At 41.9% G+C, this 24,378-nt stretch overlaps 1 non-coding gene across 1 annotated transcript; it reads right to left on the minus strand.

Annotated features, from left to right (window-relative positions):
• Positions 1 to 24,084: 24,084 nt before the first annotated feature.
• Trnat-ugu (transfer RNA threonine (anticodon UGU)) lies at positions 24,085 to 24,158 on the minus strand. The gene has a single exon. It is a non-coding gene; the product is annotated as a tRNA-Thr (tRNA).
• Between the last annotated feature and the right edge of the window lie 220 nt (positions 24,159 to 24,378).

The following is a 24,378-nucleotide window of genomic DNA, read 5'->3' on the forward strand; positions in this document are numbered from 1 at the left end:
AGTGGGATCTGGCACTGCACTTGTTGTTGCTTACTGCAGTGAACAGACAACACTGCATGCCACGCCCGTATGAACAGTCAAACAAATTCACACATAGCTATAGATGGAAACACACCAGTAGTTTCGCTCCCTGGCACCTCTACTTCTCCCACCTGATTAGTGACTTCCACTAAGACCATATCGAAATCCATACTACAGCTCAAAAATGAAGCAGCTGACAACACATCATATAATATCGCATCTACCATTCTCTCGTATCTGCAGTTCGTCTAAACCATCCTTACTGAGATTTGTTTAGTTAAAAGTATCAAATCCGTCACCCTGTTTGCATAATAAGTCATTTTGGCCCGCAAACTGCGAAATTGTGTAGTTGTTCTAAACTATCATTACTAGCTTTTTCTTTTGCGGGTAGTATCAGGTCATCCACTGTTCACATAATAGTCGTCTAGCATATAAAGTCCGTTATTGTGCAGAAGTGTCTGTATGGTAACTATTTCCGTACAAAGTCCAGCTGCTGCCCAATGTCAATTGTAACGGCTGCCCCATCACTGGAGAAGCTGCTCAGCCACCTCAGCCAATGTACTTGCAGGGAATTCCGTCAAAGGACCTTCTCATAGTGCAGTCCACCTTTAAGTAGCCAACAGGCATCCAGGATATTCTGAACAGCCATACCTGTAACACAAATGAAGGACTTCTCGCACAAGGCACTTCTATGCCATACTTCAGAATGGTCATTACAGAAGCTCTCTTCCGCAATTCCTCCCTCTCTTGCAGCTGCGATATTTTCTGGACGTACCGACTAGCGTAGTTTACTGCTTTAGTCAAATGATATTGTAGTGGTAGCTTCTGCTACTGAATGTATCAGGATGACCAAATGTAGCGGGAAGAGGTAGAAGGCACCGTATTAAGACTCGTCTGGGCTTTCTAAGTGATTTATTGTTTCCAAGTACAGTGTCCTCGTACACCTCGTCTGTGTCACAGAGCCCCACAGTGCTGAGGAAGCACTCCAGTGGCCTGTGCAATGCAATGCTGTGTCGAGTCAGTCTCAGCTGTCCCCGTCCCCCTTGTCTCGGCGCCATTCTGAGAAGCTGCCTAGTGGCCCGCTGACGACTGCAGGATGGTCCATGCCGCGTTCCCTCGCCAGCGCGGATGAGACAACTGCAGGATGGTCCATGCCGCGTTCCCTCGCCAGCGCGGATGAGACAACTGCAGGATGGTCCATGCCGCGTTCCCTCGCCAGCGCGGATGAGACAACTGCAGGATGGTCCATGCCGCGTTCCCTCGCCAGCGCGGATGAGACAACTGCAGGATGGTCCATGCCGCGTTCCCTCGCCAGCGCGGATGAGACAACTGCAGGATGGTCCATGCCGCGTTCCCTCGCCAGCGCGGATGAGATCGTGGCGACAACAAGCGCCCGCGATCCGGCGTCCGAATCTGCTGCCCTCGCCTCGAGATGCCTCCGGCGTGTGTTGGAGGCCAGGACGGCTGCCTGCGGTAGCAAGCCGTGGAGTGGTTCGCCGCTGGCTCACTCCAGACCCCATGTCGGCCTCAGAGGGTCGAACCAGAAATCCGCCGTGGACTGGAACGCTGGCCCCGCATCCACTGGTGCGTGTAGCTGGTGGTGTGACACGCCCCGCCATCCAGGAGAGCTGCCACACTTGAATGAATATCGTTAGAAACCCGCAGCTATTTATACGTAGCTGTGCACGTCTGATTTGCCGTACGCACCACTTCATGTCACGTACTCATAACACGCTAGGTTGGCCAGTGGGCCCCTTCTGCGTGTGACTTGCGACATGCAAAACCACTACGTATACTCTGTCAGCAATGTGATGGCCCTGTGGCCTCTATTCTACTTCGCAATTGTTAGTATGCATAACTCACTGCAATCTAGCCTGCACCTGGCTGTAACTTGCGCTCAGAATATTGTACAAAACTAATTTTCCCTATCCTAAACGGTGGCGCCGCTACAATATTTACAGGACAGGCAGCCAAATTCCCTTGTCGTTTTCAGTGATTTGTTTAGACGCCAAAAGACGTATACACTGAGCAAGGTCCGATCGGTTAGCTAACATGGTGAAGGTTAATCGAATGTTGTAATTGTGGAACTCTGTCAGGAAATATGACGTAATGAAGAAAATATTGAACGAAAACAACTTATACTGTTCATCTGAACAAGATGAAAGGATGAATGAATGAGTGAATGAATGAATGAAGGTTCCTCTGGAGGGAAGTATGTGGTTAAGGCAGAGCAAACTTGTAAGTTCCTACCCCTTCTTGGGGTACTGACTATTTCAACTGAGTTCCCTTAACTCTTAATTCTCATAGTTTAGGCCCTATGCCTTTGCTACACTGCGCCTCACTTGGAATAACTGAACTCTTAAATTAAGTACGGTAACTTGTTAACTGATGCAAGGGTGGCGGGCGATGTGCTGCAGTGCATACGATGTGAGTGGCCACATCCTTCCTCCCACGTTCGCACTTGTGGATGGCGCCCAGCGAGGCCACGTACAGTCATATATGATCAGGTTCTACGAAAGCCAGCGCTCTCCGCTCCTAGTGGCCTCTTCACGTGACCCCACATGAGTTCTGTTTTCACATGCTGCTAACGCTTAAGCCAATGACCTTCCAACAGCGAGTCCGGTTGTATTTTCAAGCAAAATAATTTGTCCTGACTTCTGTTCTTCGCCTTTTTAGACGTTGTATTGTTCACATCTGCTACCGCTCCCCCGCTTCCCCCCACCTCACACCCTGTCTTCCAAGGTGAACATTTCTAGGTACCGTCCTTAGCTGATAGAAATTTTCATAGCAGTTTTACAGATGTTTTGTTCTGTTAAAAGAAATGCACATTTGATTTATAATGATCAAGGAAATAAATTCATAGTTGCTTTACAATGATCAACAAATATTGTTTCCGGAAGAGATACATGTTCCCATTACAATAAATCGACATTTTGTACCACAATTAAATTTCTTTTTCCTGGAAAAGATGGTTATACATTTTCTTTACAACTGACTTTACAATTATTTTACACTTCCTATCATGTTAACAATTCTAATACCTGATAGAGAGACTTACATACTCTACAGTATTTCATGCTTATCATTTCTACTATTCTGATAACTGAAGGGAGACAAATTTATCTTAAAATTTTGCACACTTCCTCCCATAGTTACAATTCTGCCTTTAGCGTTTATCTGTTTTAACTACAATCCTTAGAGGCTGTGCTTCGTCCTCATCTCTCGAATATCTAATGTCACTTTGCGTATGGCTGGTGGGCACACTGGGAGTATCAAAAATTATTTCCTCACTGTCTCTCAATTTCCTTGGAGTACATCGCTACGTGGCCACTGATTTACGTTAATTTTCTGAAGACATATTTTCCCCACGGTAGTCATCACTCATTGTCTTGATCACAAATTGAATAAAGTCTCTGTAACATTTAGACCGTACTCGCATAGAACGAGTTACCTAACGTCGACGTGGAGCTGTACGAGTTTTGTGACGTCACTTCCTGTTATTTTTTACTGAGGAGCCATTGCCCCGCGTGAAAAACAAAATACGTTCTGCGATATTTCGGTAACGCCCTACGGATCGCTAAGAAACAAGAATGCTCTTCCTATCACTAGCGGAAATTGCGAGATTGTATTTATCGTTTTCAGTTCAAGGCTATATATGGCGGGTTTTATATCATAACTTTCACCCTATAAATATGTGCTGTTTCTAAACACCAGCACATTGAGTATCTTTCGAAAACGCGTCGTTTTTGTAATAAAGTGACAGGACATGTCGTAGTGGTGGTTAAAGAATTTTCGAATTTAGTAATTTTCACCTTATAATTCGCGTACAATATGCTGCTATATGACAATGGCACATTAAAGATTCATCATAAACGTGTCGTTATTGGTAGGATTCGTTATAATTAAATGTCAGTTAATAAGATGTCGGCAACTGATTAAAGCTTTCAGAAGGTCGTAACATAAAAATACGAGGTCATTTCTTGTAGAAGTTCAGATTAGTGTAGTTGGCAAACGTACTCGATTGTGTAATACATGTAACATGTCTCCACTTGCTGAACCTAATTCTTTTTTCACGTCTACGTTTTCTAAAAGGGTGTGAGACTCTCTTTTTAAATTAATAGAAATATTATCTGTTATATTGGTGTTATGTAAATTTAACTTCATTGAGTTTTGTGAAATTTGATAAGGTGGTGTTGTTATTGACTGGACATGGCACATTCCTTTTTGTCTTATGTTAATGAATATCGAAGTTTTCGCTTATGTATACTACGGACAGGACAACATGACTAGCATATGGACAAGGGAGGAAATGTGCACTGCAGTAGAGCTAACGTACGAATTTTACGACCACCCATTTTAATAAACAAACTGTAATTCACAAGCAGAATACAGCTGACAACTGCTGTTAGAGAGCGCCTCAATCGCATATTGCACTAACTAGCACTTCCGCTGTGATGTGGGCTCTGTCTCTCGTAACGATGGATTTCCCATCTGTGTCTATGTCAATGCCTCGTCCTGTGTGACGACGGCTTTACAGTATCTACAGAGACAACATATGTCCATTACTGTACTGTTATCCCGCAACTTGTTAGCTATTGCAAGCTATCTAATGGCTTCCAGAGGCAACAAATTTCGCGTAATTATTGGACGAACTTAAAAATTAAAAATTCTGTTATAACCTGCTCATTTTTATGTCAAAAACTTTAATATAAGGGGAATATTACAGTTAGTAACAGAGTGTTTGTCTTGAAGCAGCTTAACAAATGGCACGCAAATATCCAAATATTATTAATCTAGTATTTGAGAATAAGTGCACTTAGCGACTTCCAATAAATGTTAAACATATTTTCAAACCTATGCACAACTTTGTACCGTCAACACCCTCACAAAATGATGAAAAAAGTTTATAGCCTACTACGTTTTCGCTGTTCATGCAGTCCAACTTCAACATCAGGCATGACGTTTTAATTTATTACACCTTTATATCCAACTCTATTCGCAACACAGTTTGTAGACAGGAACCAAATATACGACTAAATGTACCTGCAAAATTATATCATTTTGCAAGCAACAGTTCAGGAGGTAAGACGTCATATATTAAGATGCGTGAAAAAATAAGCTTTACCCAGAGTACATGCATCCTGTGTTTCATAATGGGAGCCTTTAGTCACTTCCAACAGATTATAAGGGTAATTGCACACCTTTCGTGAACTTTTTCTCGCTGACAACCTTAAACTCAAATGTTTAACAGATTATCTTATTTGTAAAGTATCAAACATATGAAGCTGCTTTATACGTAGAAGTTTGATTTTTGCAATACTCAGATATTTACTGATAATTACTATATACTTTATGCCAGAGGTTATGTAGCTCCAGAAACAGAAATTATTTATACAGAAATTACTTAAGGCAGTTATCTCCCGAAATTCGATTTCGCTCTGAAGCTTGTGAAGCTAATGTTCGACAGCTCTCTAGGCACCGAACTGCCTAGCTACATAATGTATTGGCTCATACAACTTAATTTCAGTAATATTCTTTCGTTGTTTACTATCCAGCAATCGATTTCCATCACCCTTTAAGCAGCATATCCATGACGTTTATCTAGAAATTTCAACTTTCCTGAGCCTTGGAAGATGACATCAGAGTGCTTAAACTTAGTGAAAAATGACAAATATGGCTTCTCCCACGTACCACAAAATGCCATTCATTACTATTATTAAAATTCAGGAAAGCAGTGTCAATCGCAATAGCTGCTTATTTTGGTCAGCAAACGGTTTCAGTCTATAATTTAGACAATCTTCAGTCCGTAAGAACTGCAATACAATAGTAAAAGATATGCAAACGGTTTTCTATACTAGGGGATAGTAACGTAACTATGAACTATTTCAAAAATTTTATTATCTTATTAAATAGAATACAATTACTCCAGTATGCTGGAAGTTCGCATACTGTAAGCCCCTCCCACCACATACTGCGTTATATCACTAACTACCAATCATGTACTCATTACGTGTGGTATATTACATAATTGCTGTAATTGAAATTTACAAGAAGAATGGATACAAAAATGGATACAAAAATTCCATACATCATGTTTCACAACAGTTTTTATCATAATATATTTAAAATAAAGAAACGCAATTAACAGACATGATTTGATCGGTTTCGTGTGTAGACTGCCATCTATGGACATTTGTATGAACTCGTTGAAAGTAGTTGTAGCAGAGATGGGCATATTGGCTAGCATAGCAATGGCCTGTCGGTATCGATAGTTGCGCTCCAGCGAGGACCACTACAGACACCGTAGCAGAGGACGTAACACAGAGCTGTCTGATGGCTTGGTAGTCGACTGTCTTCTCCACCTCTGGCAGACGGTAGTCGTGAGGAAACTGACTGCCACCGTCTGGCCTCCCGTGATCAGAAGAATCAACTGAAGCGAACACTGGCAAGGACTGTATACTCTTACCCGGTTATAAAACTTGGACAAGCGCTGGCTTCAGAATCTCTACAAACTATTTAGCACTACACAAAATGTTTTCTATAATATAATAACCCAATGGCCACATAAATATATTCTATGTAAGAGAACATGAAAGTAAAGTCTTCCAGACACTTAACAAAATAAATAAACAGTCGCCACATTCACTGGCGACAGAAATTCGTGTAATGGAGGAAGCACGTTTAGTCTACATAAAATACTCGTTATTTTCGTCGGTAAATGAATGAATGACTGTTATAGAGAACAGTTTGTCAAACTATGTAGTATTTAAATTATTGAAATCGTAAAATATTTGATTAAAAGAGAGAACTTAAACGGGAATACTTGGGTATAGCTGTGGTACGAGTGAACGTACAGCAATAGTATTCTGATTAGTATTGTTGGGCCAGTGGTAAGTGATAATTTATTGAGCTCTTGATCTCTTTATTATAAAACGATAAGGAGAAGACTGCAGAAGTTTTACAGTAAATCGTCAAAAGTTCAGAGCAATATTTTTCCCTATAGTCAACCTGTTCAGTCAACAACAACAATGGTTTATTTTTTACATTGATAGAACGCTTTCTATAATTTTACATTCATTATTACACATTGGCGTCCACAGACTTTCATTTAATACTTTTAGCTTCTGCACGCAGTCTTTCGGAGCTTCTCGGACAAGCCGCAGCATCTTAATCTCACATATCTTCTCTGTACGTGAATAAAAATATTAATACTTACATATTCCGAGGTTTTGACTGTTATGCACAGTGGCTGGCCGCTACTCAACTTCGCATATTGAAGTTTCGCTTCGTGGATTACCAGTAGCTCCTTTTAGGGTGCAAAGTAAATAAACAAATGGCTCGGTCCGTCCCCTTCCAGCGATAATTGTAGCATTATGTACAGGTTATACTCACCCTCCACTAACGGAATACTTAACACTTAACAATGAAAGCACCCAGATCAGTAATTCCGTTCGTTTGGTAACCACTGTCTGCCCTAAGACTGAGGACTAAAAGTCTCCGTGTCACTCTTACGGCAGACAGTGGATACCAAACTAACGGATTCTCGGCAAGATCTTTCGCTAATGTATGACGAGGGAAGTTACTGAATGATTCACGCATCGATCTTCTTACAGACGTATGAATTTCTACTAACTTTTCCGCATACTTTTTTGAACCGAGATTGCAACAATATCTGCTTCTTCCGTTTTTCCAAACTGTATTACTAACCCACCATGGGTCTTATCGGTCCTTAATACATTTAATCCTAATACATTTCTTCATAGGGCGATTTATAATCCGTTTAAACTTTGCCCATAATTCATCTGAACTAAATGCTGTTCATTCATTATCTATGTGGGATGTTAATAACTGATTATCTACACTTCCTAGGACAAATACTCATGTAGCCCTTTTGATGGATTTATTAACTTAAGTAACCAACGTCGCTGTGATAACGTCATCATCATTAATCCCTGCTTCTGTGCTAAAAAATGTCTTGAGACTAGGGCCTCCCGTCGGGTAGACCGTTCGCCGGGTGCAAGTATTTCGATTTGACGCCACTTCGGCGACATGCGCGTCGATGGAGATGAAATGATGATGATTAGGACAACACAACACCCGGTCCCTGAGCGGAGAAAATCTCCAACCCAGCCGGAAATCGAAGCCTTGCCCTTAGGATTGACATTCTGTCGCGCTGACCGCTCAGATACCGACCCAGAGCAGCGCAAGGCAGGTGTTTACAGGGTCCCGTGTGAATGCGACAAATCTTATATAGGGTGTTAAATTTGTAAGGAACAGAACTGTATTTTTGTGCCTCAATACAGTCGCAGTGTCTAATTAGAGAAACCTGTCACACGGAACCTATATTTCAATGGTCTTTCAATAGTTAAAAAATTCTTGTTTTCTATTATCCAAAATCAATGACTGATCGACCTTCTCACTTCATTGTTATAACATGCATATATAATACGTAAAAGTCTCCTCAATGAATTTTCACTCTGCTGCGACGGGTGCGCTGATATGAAACATCCATGCAGATTAAAACTGTATGTAGCATTGGGAGTCCAACCTGAGAGCTTTGCCTTTCGCGGGCACATGCTTTACCAACTGAGCTACCCAAACACGACTCACAGCTTTGCTTCCGTCAGTATCTCATATCCTACCTACCCGTCTTAATTCCCGTCCAGTACACAGCTTTACTGCAGGAAGTTTCATATCAGCTCACAGTCTGCTGTGGAACCTCAGGTGTTTCTGCGTAAGAGGTAAAGTTATTTGTAATTCAAAATGTTATTTCAGTTCTGCTCGCCGGAATAAAGATACCACAAAAGAAATAAGACTTTGAAATGTATAAAAATTAAAAGTTTCGATTCAGTTCTATAATAGCAGTTCTGTAATTGCTCTCAGAAAATTGTTTTTACAGTTGTTAGTTACGTGTAAAAGAACTATTTAAAAGCACGTTCTACAACTTTTAGATTTCACAATTGTGATGATTTTCATGTTCTACTTTAATTTTCATTACATATATAAATTTTTAATTTGAATATGTTATTGTGAAATTTCATTCTGCAAACAATTACCCATACTGTTGGTAAGGCACGTCCCCGTAGAATTCTTTCTTCCGTGAGTGATAGTTCCGAAATTTATGCAAGAGAACTTCTGAGAAGTTTGGAAAATAGGAGATGAGACGCTGGTGTAAGCTTAGACTATGAGGACGGCTCCTGTGTCGTGGGCGGCTGGCTCAGTTGCTGGAGCACATTCCCGCGAGAAACAATGGTCTAGAGTCCTGCCGGCCATAGCGGCCCAGCGGTTCTAGGCGCTACAGTCTAGAACCGCGCGACCGCTACTGTCACAGGTTCGAATCCCGTCTCGGGCATGGATGTGTGTGATGTCCTTAGGTTAGTTAGGTTTAAGTAGTTTTAAGTTCTAGGGGACTGATGACCTCAGAAGTTAAGGTCAATAGTGCTCAAAGCCCATTTGAGTCCTGATCTGTTTCTAATTGGTTCAAATGGCTCTGAGCACTATGCGACTTAACTTTTGAGGTCATCAGTCGCCTATAACTTAGAACTAATTAAACCTAACTAACCTAAGGACATCACACACATCCATGCCCGAGGCAGGATTCGAACCTGCGACAGTAGCGGTCGCCCGGCTCCAGACTGTAGCTCGTAGAACCGCACGGCTACTCCGGCCGGCCTCCTGATCTGGCACTCTGTTTTAATCTGTCAGGAAGTTTCAGGTAAAAATCTTTTCGCAACGACTGTAGATTTCATTATGTCATTATGGTTTGAAATACTGTAATTTCTGTTGCTGTTAATCAATAATTGGTTGATACAGGATACAATCTTAGAAACACTTCCCATGAAGCGTTCGTAAAACTTCGCTAATTCTTTTAGAGAGTAGATATTTCGTATCAACATATGCTCTCAGATTTTCGTAAATCGACGGTTCCCAGGCCGATGAAGGGAATTTCCTTGTCAAGGACTCAGCAAAATGAGACCAATAATTTAATATCAAAAAAAGAGTGCTTCAACTATGACAATTTTGTCTTATGTTTATTCTCATAAGAATTATTTTTTTTTTAAATAAGGATACCAAGCAGTTACCTCGACCTCTTTGTTTCCATGAAGTGACATAGAGGGCTCAGTATCTTCTGCATGCCAAAGGTTAAAACTGCTTTGTGAAATGTAGCTGCAAATAGGAAGGGTAAAGCGAAGAACAGATGGAGAATGATATACGAAAGGTTGTGAAGAGAAGCAGTCGAAAAGTGAAATTCGATAGCAAGGCCAGCCGTCGCCGCGGGCGGCGTGTGAAATGAAGAAGAAGCCATGCGCTTCCCGCTGCGTAACGGTATCCCATCGCCTCTGTCCTTCCGCCAGCTATTTCCACATGGAGAAAGTGTCGCCCTGCGTATCGCATGTCCGTAACCAACACTGAATTCCAATCCGGAAACTTTCTCGTCACATGTTTGTTAACTCCTTCATTGCTTGGTTTACTGAAATCACAGATGTCCAACTTTCGCAGGATACATTGTGTTGGAAAAGTGTGTTTTTAGTTTAGATCATCTCACCAGTGTCTACTTCATCCTCACGCGATGCCGCAACTTTCAGCATCTGTGATTTGAACGCCGCGTCTTTATGTCGATTGTTTTTGGAATTTCAGATTATATATTGCAGCAATGCTTGATATCGTAGATCACTGCAGGCTGTTCTGAATAAGCACAAATCAACTAGCAAATGTAACCATGGCAAATGTGCCATTTTACATGAGTGAACAGTATTGGTATACCCTCATGCTATTATCCATCAGCAGCTAATAATATGAGTACATCCCAGGATTATTTATCTGTTCTAGTTTACATCATTTACTTCTGTAATAAAAAAGGAATTTTTATTGGGCGTTGCTGACGTACTAGAAATAACGTTATCTGTGATATCAATGGGAGCTACAGAATGTTACCTCATATTCTATTATCCTAACTCAAAAGCTTGGACATAAAGTTTTAATCTTCTATAGTGTGGTTCGTTGGTTCATTGTGTGAATGTCTATACATCAAAAACTTCGGGATTAGAGGCCCAAGGGATCCACGTATTTTCTCTGTTACGACTTCTCTAACCTGTGGCAATGATCCGTTGATGCGAAAAATGCCAAAACGCCAGTGATTCTGGTTCAACGTCAAAATGTAGGTAACTGCCTAGGTAACGCAGTTCAGGGTTGGAGTAAAGCAAGGGCAATAGGACCATGTCTAGTAAAGCACAGAGGTGTTCAGACGAATCTTCGAGGGAGAGACAGTTTTACCTTTTTACAACTCACCTCCGCCCCCCATTCCCCAGCTCCTCCATATCCTTTTTCATATAACGGTAGTTCAGAAAGATATTTACGGAGTTTGGTACGCAGGAATGAGGTCGACCTATAGGAGAGAGAAACAGATGGGTTGGTGAAAGCTTCATTCGTTAATGGCGGATGCCCGTCTTCAGATTAGAGTAACGCATAAAAATTGGATGTGATGTGTCAGAATGTTTCAGTGCGAGAGTTTACGGGCAGCATTAAAACGAATGAGGTGGAGCACCTGTTAGCGCACTGGACCCGCAATGGGCTGAAGTAGGGTTTTAATTCGTGTCCTGCCATCTATATTTAGGTTTTCCATGTTTCTGCTAGATCGCTTTGAGCAAATTCTGGTTAATTTCTTTGAAAAGGAAACTGTCGATTTCCTCTTCCACTCCAAGCTCGAGCTCCGTTTGTAATGACCTCGTCGTCTACGGCACATTAAAATTTAACATTTTTATATTTCTGGAACCGATCTATTTCATATTTTTACGTATACGTGGCTTGTAAATGATAGTAAGCAATCTGACGTCTTATGCTATATAAAATATGCGCTTCCTAGCGCACTAACGCATCATTTTTCGCTGACGACATCTCAGAAAGGCCTCCTAGAATCCTGATGACAATAGGAATACATGCAAACCACTCTTCAGCGTTTTATAGAATGAGCGAATGACACTCTTGCCAATGAATTTTGTGAAATCGATTCGTGGATTTCGTAACGGTGCCTCTGATCATATGATGTTATGATCGTTTACAGCAGAAGATAATGAAACCTCAACGTCTCGATAGCAATAAAATATTATTATTCAAAAACTGACCAAAGTAACAAATAGTTCTGGCAAATCGTAGTTACGTGAAGAATTTACAGGATTGGCTGTCTAATGTATTCACCTCAAACAACATTTGACACCTTATGTGAAGGGCTTATTTCAATCTTGGTATAAGTCCACTTTTGTTCATTCTGAATCTCAGAATGAACAAAAATGGACTTGTTCCACTATTGAAATAAGCCCTTCATGTATACTCACCTAATCTAAGGATTTCGCGAATTTGTCAGCGGCATTTGTAAAGTCTTTTGTCTGACGACTCAAAAATTTACTCGATGCATAAGTGTACATGTGTTAGGCTAAAGTTTACCGGTTCTATGGAACAGTCGTGAGTGCTGTCCACAGCTCAAGCCAACATAAGTTTTTAATTGGCTTGCAACCTCTTCTTTAGCCCTTTCCATGCACACTCTTGTTTGTTTACTTGGAGAAAAACCAAAATTTAACCTAAAAACAAAATTAACGTGACACGAAATAATAGTTGGGAAAATGAAATGAGAGTGGACCCACCTGCTTCTATCAAATAGCCAAAGTTTTTGATCCTTCACTGGTACTTTCTTTTGATTTTCTTCCTCTTTATTATAATAGTAGTTTACTGTTGATTTATCTCACAGTCAGTCTAGAATTAACGTATTTAAACTCTCTTCAGTTTTACTACCTAAAGCTGTTAACTTGCAGTTACTAAAAGCTGATTTGATTATTTCTCGTTTATGTATTCTATTTATTCGTATGGCTCACATGCAGTTCAATAATAAAGGTGTATAACATTAGTATATGTAGATACCAAGAACACAAAAAGGCTACACTACATATAAAACTAACTAAATGCCAAAGACTAAGTTCCAACTCCATGTAAAAGCTGTATCATCAGCTTTCATGAGGTCGCTCCAATTCCCGTGATAGCAAAGCAAGGGGCATTCATCTCTAATGTGCTTGATTGTTTGGTTCGGAGTCCCACAGTCACAAACCGGAGACTCTGTAGCACCCCATTTGCAAAGAGAGTCTGCGCATCGTCCATGCTCAGTGCGAGCTGTATTCTATTTGACCCATAGTTTCCTGTCAAGTTCTGTACCTGCAGTATCGCAGTTACACTTTCGAAACCACTCACGCTCTTCGGCATTTTCAAAAAATTGACAGTTCTGATCCCACAGCTCTCTCACCCGGGTATTAATAGCATCTAGCTATTCTGTTTGCCGTAATGGTGGGTTTCTTGAAGAGAGTTTATTTCGTCGTAGACTTGGTATGTCTTCCTGTGTGGGTAATTCCTATACCTTGCTGTATTCCCTTAAGCAAGGCGTCGCTTCCACGATCTGCGGTTGGACAGATGTTTCTCAGCAGAGAAAGCCAAAAACTCGGTGTTGGTCGGATTTTGCCAGTTATTAACCTCATCATGTGGTTCAAAAGGGCGTCAATCAAGTTGATGTGGCAGCTGTTTAGTCACACCGGGGCACAATATTGGGCTGCTGAGAAGACCGGCGCAATGGATGATGAGCGCAAAATATCTGCTGTAACTCTCCATCTCATTCCACACAGTTTTTGAATAATATTCTTCGAGGTTTTATCTTGGCACCAGTATTTTCAAGATGTTTTCCATATGAAAGGGTGCGGTCAAAAGTGACACCAAAATACTTAGGGTACTTGCTATGGAAATGAGTGTTTCCGTTAGGATTCACTCTGAGTTCTACGTTAGCTTGTTTGTCGTTTTACTTGTACTAGGTTTTAGTTGCCACTTTCTAAAAAAGGAGTACATTACAGCTAGATCTTCTGTGAGAAATGTCCGAGATCCTTGGTTATACAAGCAAGGACAATATCGTCCACGTAGCACAGTTTTTTGACTTGGTATTGAAGAGATCGGAATATATAGGTTGAATAATAGGGAGTCTAAGACAGAGCTCTGTGCTAGATCATTACTTAATTTCCTCTCCTTGCTCATAATTTCTCCGAAGTGAACACGGAAATATCTATTGTTTATCATGCCGTTGATGAGAGCTACAGTGTTTCGGCATCTGATTGTCTTTAGTAATTTGTATATCATCCTTCTCTCCAGATAGTGTTATATGCCGCGGTTAGGTCTACGAACACGCAGATGTCTTCACGTTTTCTTGGACAGCAGCCTCTAGGGCCAGTACCTGGTCGCAGCAGCTTCTCTTCGGCCTGAAACCGCCTTGCATAGCTGGGATATGTTTCAGAACGAAATCACTAATTCCATTATAAATGAGCCCTTCCAAGAGTTTATAAGTACAGCTCAAAAGGGAACCTGATCTGAAACTTTGAGGGTGGTCATCTGGTTTAACTGCTTTCAAAATTGCCACTATTTTTGTTCTCTTTTTAGTTCGTTGGGCAGTGATCCACTATCTAGGAGTTGGAGAAGAAGCGGATCAGCCATTTTCTTCCACCATTACCCATCTCTATCAGAAATTCCAGGTGTATATTATCTAGACCAGGTGCTTTACCATGTTAGATTTTTTTTCAAGCCTCATCCAATTCATTCAGTGTAAATGGTGAAAAATTGGATTCGTTTTGGCACTGAGCTTTTGGAGAGGTGAGTTTTCCTTTTATTTTAGGAGTATGTTGTTTGTGACGGGATGATCTAGATGTTTTGACTATATGGTTAGCTTCTGCCTAGGTTTACTGGAGGCTCCGCCAAGCTTACACAGAAGACTCCATTCCTTTCTGCTTGAGTGTCTGAGGTTTACATTTTCTACCATCTCGCACCATTGCACCCTTCTAGCAGCGTCAAGTCTTTGGAGGAGGTAGTGTGCTATATCACTGTCGCCAGCTTCGCTATACCGTTCATAAAGTTGTTCACAATGTTCATTCCACCCTGGTATATACCCCTTCTGTACCCACGAGGGATAAACTTCTTAGCAGCAGTAAGAACAGCCCCTAAAAATCGAGGGTAATTTTTAGGTTCTGGTGGAATAAAACAGATATATTTATCTAGGTGGTCAGTAAAACTCCACCAAAAAGCTCTGAGGGAATTTCCAACTGCGACGCGGTACATATCTCGCTATTGCCACAGACAGTTCCATAGCGAAGAGTACTGGCTGTGAAGGAAATTGGGTATGATTTCTCTGGACATAGGCGCTGGTCGCCCTCTGCAGTCCATGAACACAAAGCAGGCATCCGGGTTGTAATCTCTTCGCCAAGCTGCCGATCTGAAACTTTCCAAATCCTTGGCATCGTAAACCGGGCATAGATTTTAATTTTCAGCCCAGGCGATGAGCGCAATAGCACACTCATTGTCACGTTTATAGTTCCAATGACCGTGGTGAATATTAAAATTTCCATCATAAATCGATGGATGGGCACTAATTGGCAGAACATCCAGTGGCCATGGCACATTTAGTGGCTTGTAAATGTTATTTATAAGGGTCTCCTCGACTTGTATCGAGAAGTAAAAGATATTTTCAGTAATTGTCAACAAGAGGCGAGAGTGTTCGACATTGCTCCTTACATAAGTGGTAACACCGTTCACCCTATGATAAGTAGCACCCATAAGATAGTAGCCATGGATCTTACCTCTTTTATTCTAGTATTCCATAGCTGGACCGTGTGTTTCCTGGATTAAAACTACGTCAATATCATTATCTACAAGGAGTTTAGACAGATAGTCTCTTTTAGCTCGGCTAAGGACTTCTGTGTTTAAATGACGTAGTTGGATTGAAGGGCCAAGTCTTTCAATCAGTTGGCCCTTAAAAGGTCCATTTTGTAAGGCATTTTGATTTTGATTTGTCTGTATGTTTGTAACCAGGAAATCAAACATTTGGTCTCGCTCCCGATTCGTTCTAGCTCATTTAGCGTTACCCAAGATGCATGTGCAGTATTCCACTACGGAAGCGAGCTAGTTTACATCTCTCCTCATTTATAAAATAATTAAAGGGCTTGCCTTTTTTTTAAATGAAAGGGTAAACACACATTTTTTACAATATGAACTGAGTGTACTTTCTTACTTTGATCGTGTGGGTTCCTTTTACTTTTTATTATTTTTAACTTTTTGATGTTCTTGTTCTTAAATTTTTTTATGAAATGAGGAAAATGAAGATCTCGCCTCTTTTCTTAAGGTCACGTAGTTATTACCTCTGTAATTTTTGAAATGCTGTCTGTATCGGGATACTGAAGAAGTTGGCAAAAGTTCTTTTCTATAAGGAAGCAGGAAACTGCATCCGATCTGTATGACTTAGCACTAAAATGGCGTAAGTAGTGTGAGCAGAAGCCGAGGCAGTTGCCGCTCTGTTTGTGTCCGGAAACGGTTTAAAATCAAGTATTAAAATTGTATGTATGTCCGATTGAATGGTATAGTCCACGTTTGCACAGGAGCACTTGTTCCTCTGATACTTTCTAAGTAATTTACTATTGGTTTCCGGTATCCTCAGGTACTCGCGAAACGTGCAGACGTTTTTTTGCCGAAACGGCAGTGATGTCTTGCAAAACGGTAAAATTCCGTCGACAATGTACGCTCAGTGCTGTGATGACATGGAAATGCTGCGTCAGTTTTCATTTTTTGTGGTTTTCAAGCTCTCGGTTTCAATTCTGCTGGACGTTTCTGAAACAGACATGATCACTCGACATCGGCATATAGACGCTGCACGTCGTCTTCTTGACCGAATGTAACATTCAAGCCAATATCTCATTTTGACACTTATGAGTTGAAAGTACGACTTACACGGTGCTACACGATAATCGTAATTCTATAAAATACAAGAGTTAGTAAATTGCTGCCTTTAAAAAATAAAGTTAAATAACTACTTTCTTATTGGTTTGCAGGTTCATGTATGGTACGCACTCAAACCCCATTGCACAGTACGTTAGGATGACGCTGGAGAAGCCAAACAGAATTGCGCTGCCCGTTGCTAAAGTATAGTTTCATGAGGTAATTTGTTTTTTGCTAGGAACGGAGATGTTGCATCTGTGTTATGACAATGGACATTGCTAGAGGGGTCATTTAGATTGGTCTGGCTCAGATGCAACATTTCCGCTGCTTCCGAGAACGAGTTACCGTATGATACTCCACTTTAGCAATGAGACTTTCTCGTAAAGCGTGACACGGCGCTCGCTAAGCATACGAGACGGGGAGGTGAACGAGATCCGAACGGAATCTGTGCGCTACTACACCGGGCAACCTGAGTGTGGATTTCAGAATTTCCCAATCTCGTTTAGGCAAATGCTGGGCTGGTCCTCAACTTCCACCCCAGCGAATGCGACACACAAACAATTAAAATACGACAACACAGACAACAAAATTCTTTCTTTATAGGCTGCGAGACGGTCGCGGACTAAAGCAAAGGAAGTGTCAAATAAATTTCTTTTACTTCCGCCAATGACCTCAAAACTTTTGATCCTTAGACTACCGGTTTCGGACAGCAACGATCATCTGCAGATCTGCACAAAAACATGGGAAATGAAATACGACTAGTGGACAGATTACGTCTTAAAATAACAAAATATGTCATGAAAATTATTTGTCGGATGTGGATACATGCACTTAAAATGTGACAAGAACTACCTGTTTTATAACATGTCATAATATCCAGAATGAAATTTTCACTCTGCAGCGGGTGTGCGCTGATATGAAACTTCCTAACAGATTATAACTGTGTGTCGGACCGAGAATCTAACTCGGGACCTTTGCACTTGCCCGCAGAAGCAAAGGTCCGGAGTTCGAGTGTCGGTCCGGCACACAGTTTTAATCTGACAGGAAGCTTCATGCCCTAATATAATAAAGCCATAGTGGCATCGTCACGAAGTATGCAGAAAATCACCTTAGCATCGTCGCGCATGTTTAAAATACTTTTTGCTATGACATATTTTATTTAAATTTTTAAGAAGTAATTCTGCCGCTAATAAACTAATTGTATTTCATTCCCCATGTTTTGTTGCAGATCTGAAGTTAGTCATTGTTGACCGAAACTGGTAGTCGAAGGACCAAAAGTATTGTGATCATTGCCGGAAATAAGGGAAATGTTTTACCTCATTAGGCTACTTTGACGACTCTGGCGTCAGGAAGGGCACAAAGTTAAAGAATAAAATAAAAATTTGTGCAAAATCCTGAAAAAGCGGACCCGTACTAGACGAGATAAACGCTGGGGAAGAGAAGAAAGAGTTAAAACTCCACTGTAGCAACGGACTGCGCCATTTTACACTCCTGGAAAGTGAAATAAGAACACCGTGAATTCATTGCCCCAGGAAGGAGAAACTTTATTGACACATTCCTGGGGTCAGATACATCACATGATCACACTGACAGAACCACAGGCACATAGACACAAGCAACAGAGCATGCACAATGTCGGCACTAGTACAGTGTATATCCACCTTTCGCAGCAATGCAGGCTGCTATTCTCCCATGGAGACGATCGTAGAGATGCTGGATGTAGTCCTGTGGAACGGCTTGCCATGCCATTTCCACCTGGCGCCTCAGTTGGACCAGCGTTCGTGCTGGACGTGCAGACCGCGTGAGACGACGCTTCATCCAGTCCCAAACATGCCCAATGGGGGACAGATCCGGAGATCTTGCTGGCCAGGGTAGTTGACTTACACCTTCTAGAGCACGTTGGATGCACAGGATACATGCGGACGTGCATTGTCCTGTTGGAACAGCAAGTTCCCTTGCCGGTCTAGGAATGGTAGAACGATGGGTTCGATGACGGTTTGGATGTACCGTGCACTATTCAGTGTCCCCTCCACGATCACCAGAGGTGTACGGCCAGTGTAGGAGATCGCTCCCCACACCATGATGCTTGGTGTTGGCCCTGTGTGCCTCGGTCGTATGCACTCCTGATTGTGGCGTTCACCTGCACGGCGCCAAACACGCATACGACCATCATTGGTACCAAGGCAGAAGCGACTCTCATCGCTGAAGACGACACGTCTCCATTCGTCCCTCCATTCACGCCTGTCGCGACACCACTGGAGGTGGGCTGCACGATGTTGGGGCGTGAGCGGAAGACGGCCTAACGGTGTGCGGGACCGTAGCCCAGCTTCATGGAGACGGTTGCGAATGGTCCTCGCCGATACTCCAGGAGCAACAGTGTCCCTAATTTGCTGGGAAGTGGCGGTGCGGTCCCCTACGGCACTGCGTAGGATCCTACGGTCTTGGCGTGCATCCGTGCATCGCTGCGGTCCGGTCCCAGGTCGACGGGGACGTGCACCTTCCGCCGACCACTGGCGACAACATCGATGTACTGTGGAGACCTCACGCCCCACGTGTTGAGCAATTCGGCGGTACGTCCACCCGGCCTCCCGCATGCCCACTATACGCCCTCGCTCAAAGTCCGTCAACTGCACATACGGTTCACGTCCACGCTGTCGCGGCATGCTACCAGTGTTAAAGACTGCGATGGAGCTCCGTATGCCACGGCAAACTGGCTGACACTGACGGCGGCGGTGCACAAATGCTGCGCAGCCAGCGCCATTCGACGGCCAACACCGCAGTTCCTGGTGTGTCCGCTGTGCCGTGCGTGTGATCATTGCTTGTACAGCCCTCTCGCAGTGTCCGGAGCAAGTATGGTGGGTCTGACACACCGGTGTCAATGTGTTCTTTTTTCCATTTCCAGGAGTGTATTTTGGCTCTTCTAGCGGCGCATTACGGTACTGTGTAACTTTTCATAGTAAAAATATTAATTTTATTTGAACTAAACCTGGAGTGGTTTCCTATCCTAGTTCAAATTTTCGACACAATTAGGACTGCTGACATCTGACCGAACAAGATTTCAAAGAGCAGTATTAAAATTTTTAAACACTCTTAAGCCCTTTTGTAGCTTGTGTATGCGATACTACTGCTATCCGTATATGTGCATACCGCTGTCCCATGACTTTTGTCATCTCAGTGTGTATGTTACTGGCAAAGTCTCAGATCAAGGTACTGTATAGAATGCCTAGGCAACATACAGAATACCTAGAAGCTTTGGCAAGGTTCACAAAATATTCTCGGCTTACAAGCCACATCTTTTCAAATAAAACACTCGATCTTTCGATAGCTGTCTCGGCCATTGTCGTCAGGAGTTGAAATCACTGACTGCCGGGGTGTCGCGATCTATTGATTGTATATAATAATTTCAGTGTCTGGATTCTTCCAGAGAGGATCAGTGTAAGTCATGCTCGGAAGGAAAGTTGGGCAGAGTGACGTCACTTGGTGCGAGCGGCAGGCGCCACGTTTGAAACTGATTTTATTGAAGCATCCCACTTCGAGGACATATATCATTTCTCTTTGGTAAGATGTTTAATTTAATACTTTTTCTATGAGCTGTATAAAATGCCTAGGTATTTTATAAAATGAGAAATGGTCAGAGGCAAAGTAAAAAATTACATTGAAATAGCAAGTTCAAATTAAAAATTTATATATACGTAATGAAAATTTAATCAAAACATGAAACTATCACGATTGTGATGTCTGAAAGTCAGCTTATCCTGAAGTACATGTGTTTCAATAGTTCTTTTACATGTAATTAACAATTGAAAAAAGAGTTTTTAACAAATATATAACTGCATGGAAACTTTCAATTTTTATACATTTCGAGCTCTACTTATTTTATACTATATTTATTGCAGCAAGCAGAAGTGAAATAACATTGTGAACTACAAATAACTTTTATTCTTACGCAGAAACACCTGAGGTTCTGGCATTTATTTTTGCCCCTGCCCTTCACTACTCCTGGTCCATTTCCAGTGGAATTCTGAGTGTCAGCTGACGTGAGAGATACTTGTTTGTCCTTCGGAAGATCTTTGGGACTTTAGTGAACTATGACATTGTGTACAACTGCTGTAGAATTGCTTCGTTGGTACCCAATCCCTAAAAGCCACTATTTGTCAAATGTTTGTGGGTATTGTAATTGTTAAAATATATAAATTTTCTTTCTTTTATACTTTGAGTTCAACGTAACTGGAATTATATGAAACGCGTAGGCAAAACATTAAATAGGATGCATTTTATACACGGGCTAATGATCTTTTAGCATTCTATATATTGGCTAGGCATTACAAAAAATGCCAGATCTCACTTTTTGCTGCTAACGTATTCGCTACTATCAGCCTGCCTAGCGCTGAAACAGCAGATCTACGAATTACATACAACTTAAGACTCCTTGCGATGCATCACTATTACTCTTATACACCCTGCGACGCATCACCATTACTTTTATACTGATCCAAATCTTCTTTCTGGAAACGCACTAAAGCAATCCTATTAAAGTGAAATACATCAGTTTAATAGAGTAACGTAGTATGACAGAACAGAGGCGCTAGAATCATTACGAGTCCAGAGTAATTCGATTTCTTTGCCATCTTCTTCATGTCGTACTACTTCAATTTTTATTTCCGTAATCAAGCGCGCTGGCAACTGCTGTATATTGTTACCTGCACTTGCCCAGTACTATATTGCACGATGCGTAACACGGTTTTCATTTTGGAAGCAAACAGCTGAGCCAGAGAGTAGAGATATCTGCCAGTTACGGTGTTTCTCAGAAGGTAATTATTCTAAGTGGCAAGATATTCGTTTGCTGTTAAGCTGTTTGTAGGTTACGTACTGAATGAAACAATGACGTTATAAAACAATTTACTACTTTCGTCGAATTATGCATGTCGTACTGGACAATAGAGGAAAAGCGAGTCTCTCGTAATCCATTCTCTGATTAGTGTGGAGAAGCTGAGAACCGTCACCGCGGCAATTCAGTGATGTCGACATACCACATCATGCCGGGAATTCTTCTCCTTCCTGTTTTGTTTATCCTTCCACTGTACCTTCGATAGCCTTTCTTAGCATTACTTTTCCTCTCAGTATATTCCCCGCCAGCCTGTTTTGCATTTCTTAAACAGGTCTGCGCGAGTTTTTTATTCGCTTACCCTTTCCAGTACTTCACGGATCTTCACTTTACTCAGCCATTTTATCTTCTCCTCTCTCCTCTCAACGCAGCCCGCCTGCTTAGCCGGGTGGTAACGTGCTCGCCTCCCATGCAAGCGGGCTCGGATGCGATACCCGGCCGGATTGGAGGTTACTCCGCTCGGGGTCTGGCTGTTGTGCTGTCCTCATCATCATTTCATCCTCAGCACCGGCGCGCAAGTCGCCCACTGTGGCGTCGACTGAAATAAGACGGCCAACGATGCCATACGGTCATTTCTATTTTTTTTTCCTGTTAACACACACCTTCAATGTTGCAGTTTTGACTCCTTCTTTCTTCTCCAATGTCCAGCTTTCACAGTTGTACAGAAAGAGAGAATGCACGAAGTATTTAAACCAACTTTTTCTTAACTGCAGAAACTATATGTAATTAGTTGCTTTCAAAAATTTAAATTCCAAGAAAAAATGAACCCATGGTGTTTTCAACTCATTATCATGTACTGATTACAATATTCGCCGAAATAGTTAGTCGTTGATACAATAGAACACACTGGTCATTAGATCATGCATTTAATTACTAAAGGCGATTACACTAACTGTTTTCTAAATGCAATATGTGTTTTATTTTTTGATTCTGGATAGCAAATACGAAAATACAGTACTTGCTGTGGAAAAAATGATATTTTTAGGGGTTTTAAGAGCTATAAAGAAATAGTTGCATAATTTTACCAGCATTAATGGTGGTTCTAGAGACCAGCAATATGTGACTTTTTTTCCCGGTGTTGTGGTAACTTAATTACCGCAGGAAAGGAGTTATGCTTATCCTGTGCGTTAACTGAAAGTAACAATGCACCCAAATTATCTGATACGAACGTTATTAAACTGTTGTCCTCTCAAAAATTAATTGGTCATAGACAGTATGAAATTCTGATATCTCGTAGCAGTGACAGAAACTGGTGACAATAAAAATGGCAATCTAGTACAAAAACTTACACATTTTCTGCAAAGAAATCTGCAGCCTCACTGCAGTGATGCCTTGAAGTAGGTGTACAAGAAGAACTGTTCTTTTCTGACAACAAAAATTTATATACACCCTGCGAGCACCGAATGCAGGGGTGTCCGTCAAGTGGAGCAACAGGACACGTCGACAGTTGACGCTGGAGGTGGGCTGAGGTCGCATTGCGAAAGTGTGTGTGCCGTTACGACACTGGTCTAAAGTTTCCCGACGATATTTCCCTGTTGCTGGCGCGCAGCAGAGTCTGTGCCCACTGGCCTAGAATCATGAAAATTGTAAGCCTAATTCCGCAGTATAAGTAAAGGAAAAGCCCTTAACACAACAGTGAGCAAGCTCACTGAGGCACTGAATAGCCTAAGAGTTAATGCTTATGTCCCTCTGTTACTCTAGTGTCAATAGTACCCGTACACTTCAGTCTTGAACTGTGCTCACTGGGTGAGGAATTACACACGAAAAGCCACGCTGTCATCATACGAAATCCATTGCGTTGCGTCAAAGAAATAAAACATGAGTGTATAAATAACACCACAAATGTTTTACAGATATTTATTAGCCGGCTGCTGTGGAGGAGCGGTTCAAGGCACTTCAGTCCGGAACCGCGCTGCTGCTACGATCGCAGGTTCGAATCCTGCCTCGGTCATGGATGTGTGTGATGTCCTTAGGTTAGTTAGGTTTAAGTAGTTCTAAGTTCTAGGGGAGTGATGACCTCAGATGTTAAGTCCCATAGTTCTCAGAGCCATTTGAACCAGTTGAACAGATATTTATTAGCTTGCTGTTTATATTTAACAACAGAAGAAATTAAAGATCACATTGGATTAAAAGCGTATAAATTCTGCTAGGTCATCAGTACATAGGCGTGTCTTCCAAGGCAACTCTTATTTACGAGGTTCGTCATTAAATTACTTAATATGATTTAATAAATTGCTTTTGAAGCTTTATTAGTGGACAAGTGTCCATTACAGAAATGTACACGTTAAATATATTATGTAAATTGAAGGTGCAGGCGGGAGAAAGGAAAGGGAACGAATTATTGACGTCAGTCGCATCAGGTCATTATGCGGAATCAGCGGCGAGGACTGGCAACGTGTGCTGGACCGGGACTCGAACCTGGGATCTCCTACTTACAAGGCAGTTGCGTTCACCACTGCGCCATCCGGACACAGTGTTTATCACATTTTCGTGGACTACCGCGGCATGCCTCCGGACCGACTCACAGTGCCACCGAGCATCGAATATGCACAGTCCGCTCCCATGTCTTCCATACTCGCTAGTTTTAGATTCTTGCTGGCGGTCAGATTTAAATGCACATCTGCAGTGATGGTTGTGGACAGGTCCAAAATAACAGACAGCACGCATTCGTATAATTGATTTGCCTCAGT

This window comes from Schistocerca gregaria, chromosome 1 (genome assembly GCF_023897955.1).
Source record: "Schistocerca gregaria isolate iqSchGreg1 chromosome 1, iqSchGreg1.2, whole genome shotgun sequence".
Taxonomy (NCBI): Eukaryota; Metazoa; Arthropoda; class Insecta; order Orthoptera; family Acrididae; genus Schistocerca; species Schistocerca gregaria.